We start from the raw sequence: 11,216 nt of genomic DNA, 5'->3' as shown, positions 1-11,216 counted from the left end.
ATGATACCTGTGAAGCATTGACAGTTTTACAATTAATATGTTATATTTTGTGCTTCTTCTCGTCTGTTTATAACTGGCTTCTCCACTAAATATCTACTCAATCAGTCCATGAGGATGTTTATGAAAAATTGCTGTATATCATTGTTAAATCGTTACTAAGATGTATGTGGGTCATAAAGTTAGGTCTCTACATTGGAAAGACAGAAACAATTTTGTTGCAGAACAATTTTATTGCAAAACAGTTTTATTTATTCATGCTTTTTATTTCCACAATTTAAATTTCATTTCACAAGGATGATCCTTAGAAATGCTAGTATTCCAGACATTTAGCATTTTGGTAAAAATTATATTCTAAGTACTATTTGACTTTCCTTATTGATGAGAGGAATGCAGTTTCTGGAACAAGTTATCCAAGTGCAGCCAGGAAATTTGGCCAATTAATTTGAAACATCTACCCCATATCTGTTTGAATTGGAACATTCTGCAGTCTGATATTTACCAATTTACTCCATTTGACATTCCGATCCACCAATGACTTTAGTCCTCTGCTCCAGATAAAACATATCACATTCCAGCTCAGGCTGCTCAGAATCACGGAACTGTTTACTGGAGGCTGGAGCATAGAAGGGAAATGAAATGTAGCGCTTACCAAGTACACTGGAACAATAAGGAACTGAAAGAATCTGCTGTTAGTAAAAGTTGTATAATTATTAAAAGTGGTCTGTTACTCATCTCAGACAACAATTAATCCAATTGTTTGTCTCAGTTAATGTCTTCAGGTTCTCAGAGTTGGCCCAGTAGTGGCATTTTTATATCTGCACTTTGTCCATTCCAGAACTGAGCACATAATCTGTACTGCCACTTCGGTACAGAATAGGTTGAATGCTGCTATGTCATACATGCCAGTTTTGGATAAGATTTTGAACTGAGGAGCTGTCTATCCACTTTGGTCGATCCAAAAGGTTCCATGATGAAATTCAAAACTCTCTAATGAAGATAACTTGGTATTTGGAACTTACAGTGTTGTTTTGGGGATTTTTTTCTGTTAAAAGTGGAATGTTACATGTCTCAGTTCTCTCTACATTTTTGTCATAGTCACAATATTGCCATAGGGCAATACAGCATGAAGACAGGCCCTTGATTCCAACAAGTCCATGTTCAGCTACTCCATATCCCTCTCGGCTCCATCCTTCCATGTAACTTTCCAAGTGCATCTGAAATGATAATGTTGTTCCTGTCTCAATCACTTTTTATGACAGCTCATTCCATATCCTCACCACCCTCTGTCAAAAAGTTGCATCTCAGATCCCTTTTAAGTCCTTCTCCCTCTCACCCTAAAATAATGCTCCATAGCAACACACACAAAAAGGCCAGGCAGCATCTACGGGAAAGAGTAAACAGTTGGTGTTTCAGGCCAAGACCTTCATCGGGATTGGAAACGAAGAGGAGAAGTCAGAATAAGAAGGTGGGGAAGGGGAGGAAGAAGCACAAGGTGATAGGTGATAGGTGAAACTGCGTGGGGGGTGTGAAGTAAAGAGCTTGGAAATTGATTGATGAAAGAGATAAAGGGCTGGAGAAGGGGGAATCTGACAGGAGAGGACAGAAGACATTGGAAGAAAGGGAAGGAGCACCAGAGTCAGGTGATAGGAATGTAAGGAGAAAAAGTGAGAGAGGGAAACAGGAATGGGGAATGATGAAGAAGAAGGGAGGGGGGCAATTACCAGAAGTTTAAGAAATTGATGTTCACGCCATCAGGTTGAAGTGGGCACAGATGGAATATAAGTTGTTGCTCCTCATTACAGCAATGGAAGAGGAGGCGATGTCAGAATGTGAATGGGAAGCAGAATTGAAATGTGTGGCCACCGGGAGATCCCACTTTTTGTGGTGGATGGAGTGTAGCCATCTCCCAATCAACATCAGGTCTCACCGATATACAGAAGGCCACACCGGGAGCACCTGAAACAGTAGATGACCCCAACAGCCTGACAGGTGAAGTGTCACCTCACCTGGAAGGACTGCTTGGGGCACTGAACGGCAGTGAGGGAGGAGGTGTAGGGTAAGGTGTGGCACTTACGCCATTTGCAAGGTTAAGTGCTAGGAGGGAGATCAGTGGGGAGGAACGAATGAACATAGGAGTTGTGTAAGGAGTGATCCCTGTGGAAAGTGGGGGGAGGAAAAAATGTGCTTGGTGGTGGGATCCCGTTGGAGATGGCGGAAGTTATGGGGAATTTTGTGCTGGATCCGGAGTCTAGTGGAGTGGTAGGTGAGGACAAGAGGAACTCTATCCCTGGTGTGGAGGCAAGAGGATGGGATGAGGGAAGATGTGTGCAAAATGGAAGAAGTATGGGTGAGGGAGGTGTTGATGGTGAGGTAAGGGAAACCCCTTTCTTTGAAGAAGGAGACATCTCCGTAGTTCAGGAATTAAAAGCTCCATCCTGAGAACAAATGTGGCAGAAATGGAGGAACTGAGAAAAGGGAATGGCATATTTACAAGTGCAAAGAAGTATTGTCAAGATAGCTGTGAGAGTCAGTGGGTTTATAAAAGATATCAGTAGCTAGACTGTCTCCAGAGATGGAGACAGGGAGATCGAGAAAGGAGAGAGAGGTGTTGGAAATGGACCAAGTAACATTGAGGGCAGGGTGGAAGGAGGTAAAGTTGATGAAATCAAGGAGTTCAGCATGGATTCAGGAAGTAGCACCAATGAAGTCATCAGTATAGCATAGGAAAAGTTGGAGCACGATGATTTGAAAAATAGACTGTTCCACGTGGCTAACAAAAAGGTAGGCATAGCGGGGCACCATGTTAGAGCCCGTAGCAACACCTTTGGTTTGAAGGAAGTGGAAGGAGCTGAAGGTGAAATCATTCAGGGTGAGGACTGTGCTATAATGTGTGTACATAAAGAACTTCAGTTCCCAGTGCGCAAGGCAGGTGGTTTGACCGGAACCAGAAGTGATAAGGGTGAGCTGGTTGCATGTGCTCAGGTCAAGCTGAAGCCTTTACTGGAATGTCCTCTGCTCCACCACTTCACCATGGCTGATCCAATTTTCCTCTCAGTCCCAATCTCCTGCCTTCTCCCTGTGTCCCTTCATAGCCTGACCAATCAAGAATCTGTCAACTTCTGCCTTAAATATACATGTAACATGCTGTAGGGTTTCACTGCTGTGTAATGTGCTGTAAAGTTTCTCTGATAATGTAATGGTTTCTCTGTAGCAGCAATGTTTGGGTTATGACTAGAGATAACAGTGTTAGGAATGCTGTTGTTCTTTCTTGTGAGCTGGAAGAGAGATTTTCTCAGTCTTTTGGCTGGGGAGAGATGAGGAGAGAAGACACGAATGGAGAATGTTGGTAGACCGCGGATGGGATGGACTTGGAGCGAGGGTCCAAAGGGCAGCAATGATCGGAGGAGGTCGATGCTGGACGAATGGCTGTATTTGTGAGCTCCAACATTGCGCAACAGACTGTTTAATAAGATTGGACCCTTTATTTTTTCTTGTTTTTGTTTCTTTACTAACCATATAGTCTAAGTAAGAATTATAAACCTTAATCGTTTAATCACATATTGTGTATTGTTTGTTATTTTGGTGTACTGGTTTGTAACATGGGACATCGCGCAGCATCCACCAAAACAAGATTTCTTAAGTTTGGCCGGGCCAGGGGCTATCACCCCTATATTAAGCCACTGGCTGAAGTGAGAGTTACATATTTAAAGACTTGGCCTCCACAGCTGCCTGTGGCAAAGAATTCCACAGATTCACAACTCCCTGGCTTAAGAAATTCCTCATCTCCGTTCTAAAAGGACACCTTCTATTCTGAGGCAGTGTCCTCTAGAGCTAGACTCTTCCACTATTGGAAACATCCTCTCCACATCCATTCTATCAAGGCCTTTCACCATTCAATGAGGTTTCCCCTCATTCTTCCGAATTCTTGTGAATACAGGCCCAGAGTCATCGAATGGTTTTTCATATACTTATATATGCTTTCATATGATTTTCATAAGGGGCAAAAGTTTAGGGGTAACACAAGAGGGAACTTCTTTACTCAGAGAGTGGTAGCTGTGTGGAATGAGCTTCCAGTAGAAGTGGTAGAGGCAGGTTTGATTTTGTCATTAAAAAAAAAATTGGATAGATATATGGACAGGAAAGGAATGGAGGATTATGGGCTAAGTGCAGGTAGGTGGGACTAGGTGGGACTAGTAAGCATTCAGCATGGACTAGAAGGGCCAAGATGGCCTGTTTCTGTGCTGTAATTGTTATATAGTTATATATGACAAGCCATTCAATCCTGGAAACATTTTCGGGAACCTCCTTTGAACCGTCACCAATTTCGGCACATCCTGTCTATGATAAGGGCCCAGAACTGCTCACAAAACTCCAATTGTGGCCTGACCAGTGCTTTAAAGACTCAGTATTACATCCTTGTGTTTATATTTTAGTATTCTTGAAATGAATGCTAACATTGCATTTGCCTTCCTCACCACAGACTCAACCAGCAAATTAATCTTTAAGGAATCCTGCACAAGGACTCCCAAGTCCCTTTGTGCCTCAGTTTTTTTGTATTTTCTATTCATTTTCATTTCTTCTACCAAACTGCAGGACCATACACTTTCTAACACTGTATTCCATCTGCCATTCATACTGACTGTGGTCTATTTTATCATAAGCCTCCAAGTGTCATGGTCCCGATTGTTAATTTCCCAAATTGCCTCCAATTCTCTTTAATGATGGCACACCTGGTTTCCATCAAAGACTCAGTATAAGAACTTTTACATCACAACTACACATCACCAGTTTGTTCGTCTTTTTTCTGTGAGTAAACTACATTTCCTGATTACTTAGAACTGTTTGTTCTAAGTTTAGCTCCAGTTTCAAGGTACCTATGAGACTCCGTTTCTCTGAGTCAAGGCGCCGTGTCAAAATCCCTCCTGCTTGCTGTTCAGCGTTTACGCCCGTGTAAACATCCAAACTCAATCTCTGTGCCTGTGTCCTGCACTTGGGTTCGCCTCAGTTACTCATTGCACCACCAAGTACCCTGAGGCCTCATCCTTAATTATTGACGCTAACATCTTTCTAACATCTGAGGTCAGAGTAACTGGTCTATAGTTTCCTTTTTACTGCCTTGGACCCCCTTGAAGAGTGGAGTAACATTTGCAATTTTCCAGTCTTCTGGAAGCATTCCAGAATCTAGTGATTCTTGAAAGATCATTACTAATGCCTCCATTATCTCTTCACTCTCCTCTTTCAGAACTCTGGTGAGTACACCATCTGGTCCAGGTGGCTTATCTACCTTCAGACCTTTCAGTTTCCTAAGAACCTACTCTCTAATTATGGTAACTTCACACACTTCATGCCTACTGACACCTGGAACTTTCACCATACTAGTATCTTCCACGGTGAAGACTGATGCAAAGTATCTATTCAGTTCATCTGCCATTTCTTGTCCCTAATTACTACAGTATCTCCCCAGCATCGTTTTCGAACGGTCTGATATCCATTCTCGCCTCTCTTTTAAACTCTATGTATCTGAAGAAACATTTTTATCCTCTTTAATATTATTAGATAGCTTATTTTTGTATTCCATCTTTACCTTCTTAATGACTCTCTTTAGTTGCCCTCTGTTGATTTTTAAAAGCTTCCCAGTTTTCTAACTTCCCACTAATTTTTGCTCTATTATATGCCCTCTCTTTGGCTTTTATGCTGACTTTGACTTCTCTTGTTAGCAATGGTTATGTTATCTTGCCTTTAGAATAATTATTCCTCTTTGAGGTGTATATATCCTGTGCCTTCCGTATTGCTGCCAGAATTTCCAGCTATTGCTGCTGTGCCATTATCCCTGCCAGTGTTCTTTTCCAATCAATTCTGGCCAGCTCCTCTTTCATGCCTTTCAAATTCCTTTTACTCCACTGTAATCTTGATACATGTGACTTTAGCTTCTCCTTCTCAAATTTCAGAGTGAATTTGATCATATTATGATCACTTGCCCCAAAGGGTTCCTTTACCTTAACCTCTCTAATCAATTATTTTTAATTTCACAACACCCAATCCAGAACAGCTGATCCTCCAGTGGGCTCAACCATGAGCTGCACTAAACAGCCATCTGATACGCACTCTAGAAACTCACCCTTGTGGGATCCAGCACTAACATGATTTTTACCAATCTAATCTGCAGCTTGAAGTCCCCCATGACTCCTGTAACACTGCCCTTTTGACATGTATTTTCCATCTCCCATTGTAATTTGTAAGCCCCATCCTTACTACTGTTTGGGGTCTGTATACAACTCCCATCAGGGTCTTTTTACCCTTACAGTTCCTTTGCTTTATCCACAATGATTCAACACCATCTGACCCTAGGTCACCTCTTTCTAATGATTTGCTTTCATTTTTTTTACTGCTCCTTTGCCTTCCTGCCTATCCTTTCGATTCAATGTGTATCCTTGGACATTAAGCTAGCCAAAAATCTGCTAGCTGGGCTGCACCGTCTCTCAACACTTCACCAGGTATATTGTCAGTAGTCAGACTTTTAAGTATTATTGTTTATTACTAAATTAGTGCATGGACATATGTATTAATATTCTGCAAGACTATTTGAATCAGGTTCAAAGTTCAAAATTAAAAGTATTAGCAAAATACATATATGCCATCATCTACTACCCTGAGAATCATTTCCTTGCAGGCATTCAAAGTCGATTCAATGAAATACAATAGGATCTATGAAAAACTACATACAACCAAAGATGGACAAGCAACCATAGTGCAAAAGATGACAAATTATACAAATAGGCTCCAAGCTATAATCTTCTTTCAGCTATGATTCAGTGAAGCCTATAACATCATATCTGTCATTCTGCAATGGTGCTGCAAGTTCATCTATCTTATTCCATATACCATGTACATTCAAATATAACACCTTCAGTCCAGTAGTCACCCATTTCAATTTTGTCTGCAACTCATCCTATCAACAGCCTCTCCTCATTACACTTTGCCTCTGTTTGTAAATCAGCTACCTCATCTCCAACACTGTTATCCACTTTTACTGTGATACTTCTACACTGAAATAGAAATGGGCAGCTCTGAACACTAGTTGCACTATGCTCAACTTTTTGATTCCTAACTTAGTCTGAAGTCTTACCAACATCTGCTTCTACAACCACTCTCTTAACTGTTCTGGCACACTGGTTCCCATCCCCCTGTAACCCTAATTTAAACCCCATGGTGTAGCATTAACAAACCTTCAAACTATCCCTTCTGTACTGGTCCCAACTTCCCTAGAAGAGAGCCCAATGATCCAAAAAACTGACGCCCTCCTTCCTACACCAACTCCTTAGCCATGTATTAAACTGTATAATCTTCCCAGTTCTGCCCTCACTAGCACATAGCAATCCTGAGATCACAACCCTAGAGGTCCTGCCCTCAACCTAGAGGTCACTGTACTCCCTATGTAGAACCTCGTCCCTCATCCTACTCATGTCATTGGTACCTATATGGACCGTGACTGCTGTCTGTTCACCCTCCCACTTAAGAATGCCAAGGTCTTGATCCGATATATTCCTGACTCTGGAACACATGGGGCAACATGCCATCCAGGAATCTTGTTCTCACACACAGTGCCTCCTGTCCATTCCCCTATTACCACAGCATGCCTCTTCTTCCCTCTTCACTTCTGACTCACAGAGGCAGACTCAGTTCCAGAGACCTGACCACTGTGACTTTCCTCTCTTAGGTCATTTCTTCCCTCCTCTAAGAGTATCCAGAGTGATATACCTGTTGTTGAGGGGGATGGCCACAGGGGTGGTCTGCACTGGTTTCTTTAACCCTTTCCCCTTCCTGATTGTCAGCCCGTTTCCTATGTCCTGCACCTGAGGTGTAACCACCTCTCTATATGTCCTATCTATTACCCCCTCAGCCTCCTGAATGATCTGGAGTTCACCCAGTTCCAGCTCCAACTCCTTAGCATGGTTTTTAGAAGCTGCAGTTGGATACACTTCTTGCAGTTGTAGTCGTCAGGAACACTGGAGGTCTCCCTGCCTCCTCAGTCCAAAACATCGACTATTTACTCTTTCCCATAGATGCTGCCTGGCCTTCTGAGTTCCTCCAGCATTTTGTGTGTGTTGCTTGGATTTCCAGCATCTGCAGATTTTCTCCTCTTTGTTATGCTCCCTACTTCTGGATTCAGCCACCCTGGAGTAAAGACTGTTCCCATCTGCCTTATCTATGCCTCTCATAATTTAAAACATTTCTGTAAGGTTGCCCCTCACTCTTTTGTGTTCCAAATAATAAAGATGTAGCTGGGGAAACCCCTCCCTCTGGTCCATGTGACATATTTGTAAACCTTTTCTGCACTTTTTCCGGTTTAATCACGTCTTTTCTGTAACAGAATGGCCAAAAATGAACACAATACTCAAAGTGTAGCCTCATCAACAAATTATTCAACCACTAAATAATGTCCCAGCTCCTGATGGCCAGCATGTTAAATACCTTTTACACCACCATATCTATGTCTGGATACCACTTTCAACAAACTATGCACTTCAGAATCAGAATCAGGTTTATTATCACTGGAATGGGACGTGAAATTTGTTAACTTAGCAGCAGCAGTTCAATGCAATACATAATCTAGCAGAAAAAAGTAAGAAATAAAATTTTTAAAAAATAATAATAAACAAACAAGTAAATCAATTACATATATTGAATAGATTTTTAAAAATGTGCAAAAACAGAAATACTGTATAATTTTAAAAAAGTGAGATAGTGTCCAAAGATTCATCATCCATTTAGGAATTGGATGGCAGAGGGGAAGAAGCTGTTCCTGAATCACTGAGTGTGTGCCTTCAGGCTTCTGTATCTCCTACCTGATGGTAACAGTGAGAAAAGGGCATGCCCTGGGTGCTGGAGGTCCTTAATAATGGACTCCTAAGTCCTTCTGTTCCATTACACTCCTTGGTGCTTTATCAATCATTGTGTAAGTCCTACACTAGTTTGATTTTGCAAAATACATCACCTACACTTATCTATTTTGAAATCTATTTGCCGCCCTTTGGCCCACTTCCCTGTGACACTGGACAACAAATTTTTTTGAATTGTTACTTCCCCAGAATTTTTTTTTGGGTCATAGACTGCTTGAAACTGAACACAAATAAAATTTCAGACTATTTGTACCACATTGGAATTTGGAGAAACAAGGAATTAACTTTTATTGAATGAATGAGGCCTCCGTCCGTCAGGGTTGACTATGGATGTTGCACCCCAGCTGTCTAGATATACAAGCCTGGGCAGTATGATATGGAGGGCAAGCTGTTGCCCACGTAGCAAGCTCCCCCTCTCCACACATCTGATGAACCCAAAGGAACGGCAGAGACCGATACAGTTTGGTACCAGCAGCATCACAGGAGCTGTCAGTCAGCTTTGAACTCAGTGTAAGACTGCCTTAGGGACTCCAGCTCTGGTTTTTTTCCCCTCGTGATTTACTCCCAAAACCTCCCCCATGAGTGAGTATAGCTGCAAGGCAGTGTAAGTTTGAGATCAGAGTTATCCTTCTCCTAGTTGAGCAGTCAACCACAGCTGACGAGCCCCATCTGCCTGAAACGACTGTTTTTATAGTGCCAGTAACCCACTTTTGCCCTTCTCCTGTCAGTAGAAACTGTTCCACCGAGCTAGGAGCTGGACTTAGTTGACAGAGGCTATTTGACACACACACCATTGGGAATAGTTAATAGGTGGTGGGACCTTGTCCCCATTACAACCCCTGGCTATAAGAATCTTAAAAAAACATTTATTGAACATAATGCATTTAATTGCACAACGGTGCTGACACTTTGCTATAGTTCAACTAAACTATAAATGTTTTGTTGATGATTTTCATTTGTACTCAGTTTATGAAGCTTCTCACTTGAGTCTCCAACAATAATCAGCCTACATTGATGGATTCCGGTTGCTCCGATACCATTTTTCCATGACCTCATTCTCCTGTGAAACCTTTCACCATGCTTGTCACTGGCAGTGCCAAGATTTGCAGGGAAGAAGTCTAAATGGGAATGCAGAAAGTAAATCTTTAGTGACATGTTGCACTTCATGGGTTTGTATGCTGAAGCATATTGTCAACGAGCTGCATATAGTTTGGTGCTCTGTAGTTGCCAAGAAAATTTTCAACAACATTCTTGAAAGCCTTCCATGCAATTTTCTCCAGTCCCACTCCAAGCTCTTCAAGTTACCTGTCATTGATGATCTGGTTGATTTGTGGACCAACAAAAATGTTTTCCTTAACCTTGGCATCAGTTATTCTGACATGAATTATGAAATATGAAGTAATAAATGCAGGCAGTTTCAAAAAGACGGTGTGTGATGGGGAAATTTCGTGGTGATTTTCATGATCAGCAGTCCGAAGTCCATTTAATAAACCCAATGTGGTCTATGATAATTTTCTTCACTATCAACAGCACTTACCAATTGTCTATCACTCACAAGTTTATGAATCAAGCCATATGCATTTGCATCAAAATCATTTTTATAAATAATGAGCAACGAGGGTCCCATCTTCAACCCCCTTTGGTACAGCACTAGTCACCAGCCTCCATTCAATGAAACAACCATCAAGCATCACTCTTTGCTTCCTATCTCTGAGCTAATTTTGAATCCTCCTAACTCACTTCCAGGATTCCGTGGGACCTAATCTTGCAGGTCAGACCACCATGTGATACCTTTTTGAAAGCCTTGCTAAAGTCCTAATAGACAAAATACACTGCCTTAACCTCAGCTATTTTTTTGGTTACTTCTTCAAAAACTCAAAGGATCATCAGGCACAATTTCCTATGCAGAAAGTCTTGCTAATCAGGCTTTGTCTAATCAAAATGCTGATAGATTATGTCCCTCAAACTTCCATCCCATAACTTCCCCACTACTGATGTCAAGCTGACTAGTTTTTAGTTCCCTTGTTCATCCTTTCTACTCTTCTTAAACAGAACAATTTTAGTCACCTTCCAATCTTTTGGGACTTCACCAGTGGCTAATGATGAAGCAAGGACCTTTGCAATTTCCTCTCTAGCCTCCCATAAAATCCAAGGATGCTCATGACCAGGATTTATTCATCCTTATGAGGAGAAATTTTTGTTAAAAATCCCACCCGCCTCCTGCAGCTCGAGACATGGGTAGCCCTGCTGATCTCCAAGGGGACCTGCTCTCTCCCTGGCCACTATTTTACTCCTAATATAGCTAAAACACCTCTT

General features: G+C 41.7%; 1 long non-coding RNA gene across 2 annotated transcripts in view; it reads right to left on the bottom strand.

Moving 5' to 3' along the window:
• Positions 1 to 323: 323 nt before the first annotated feature.
• The window catches only part of LOC140730301 (uncharacterized), a 17,151-nt gene continuing 6,258 nt past the window's right edge, over positions 324 to 11,216 (bottom strand). For both annotated transcript variants that reach the window (XR_012099558.1, XR_012099560.1), the window contains exons 2-3: positions 9,884 to 10,018; positions 324 to 1,214 (exon numbers count right to left, since the gene is read on the bottom strand). This is a non-coding gene — a long non-coding RNA (uncharacterized lncRNA). The remainder of the gene's footprint in view (positions 1,215 to 9,883; positions 10,019 to 11,216) is intronic.

The sequence above is a fragment of the Hemitrygon akajei genome, chromosome 1 (genome assembly GCF_048418815.1).
Source record: "Hemitrygon akajei chromosome 1, sHemAka1.3, whole genome shotgun sequence".
Lineage (NCBI taxonomy): Eukaryota > Metazoa > Chordata > Chondrichthyes > Myliobatiformes > Dasyatidae > Hemitrygon > Hemitrygon akajei.
This window is presented reverse-complemented; position numbering and strand designations above follow the sequence as displayed.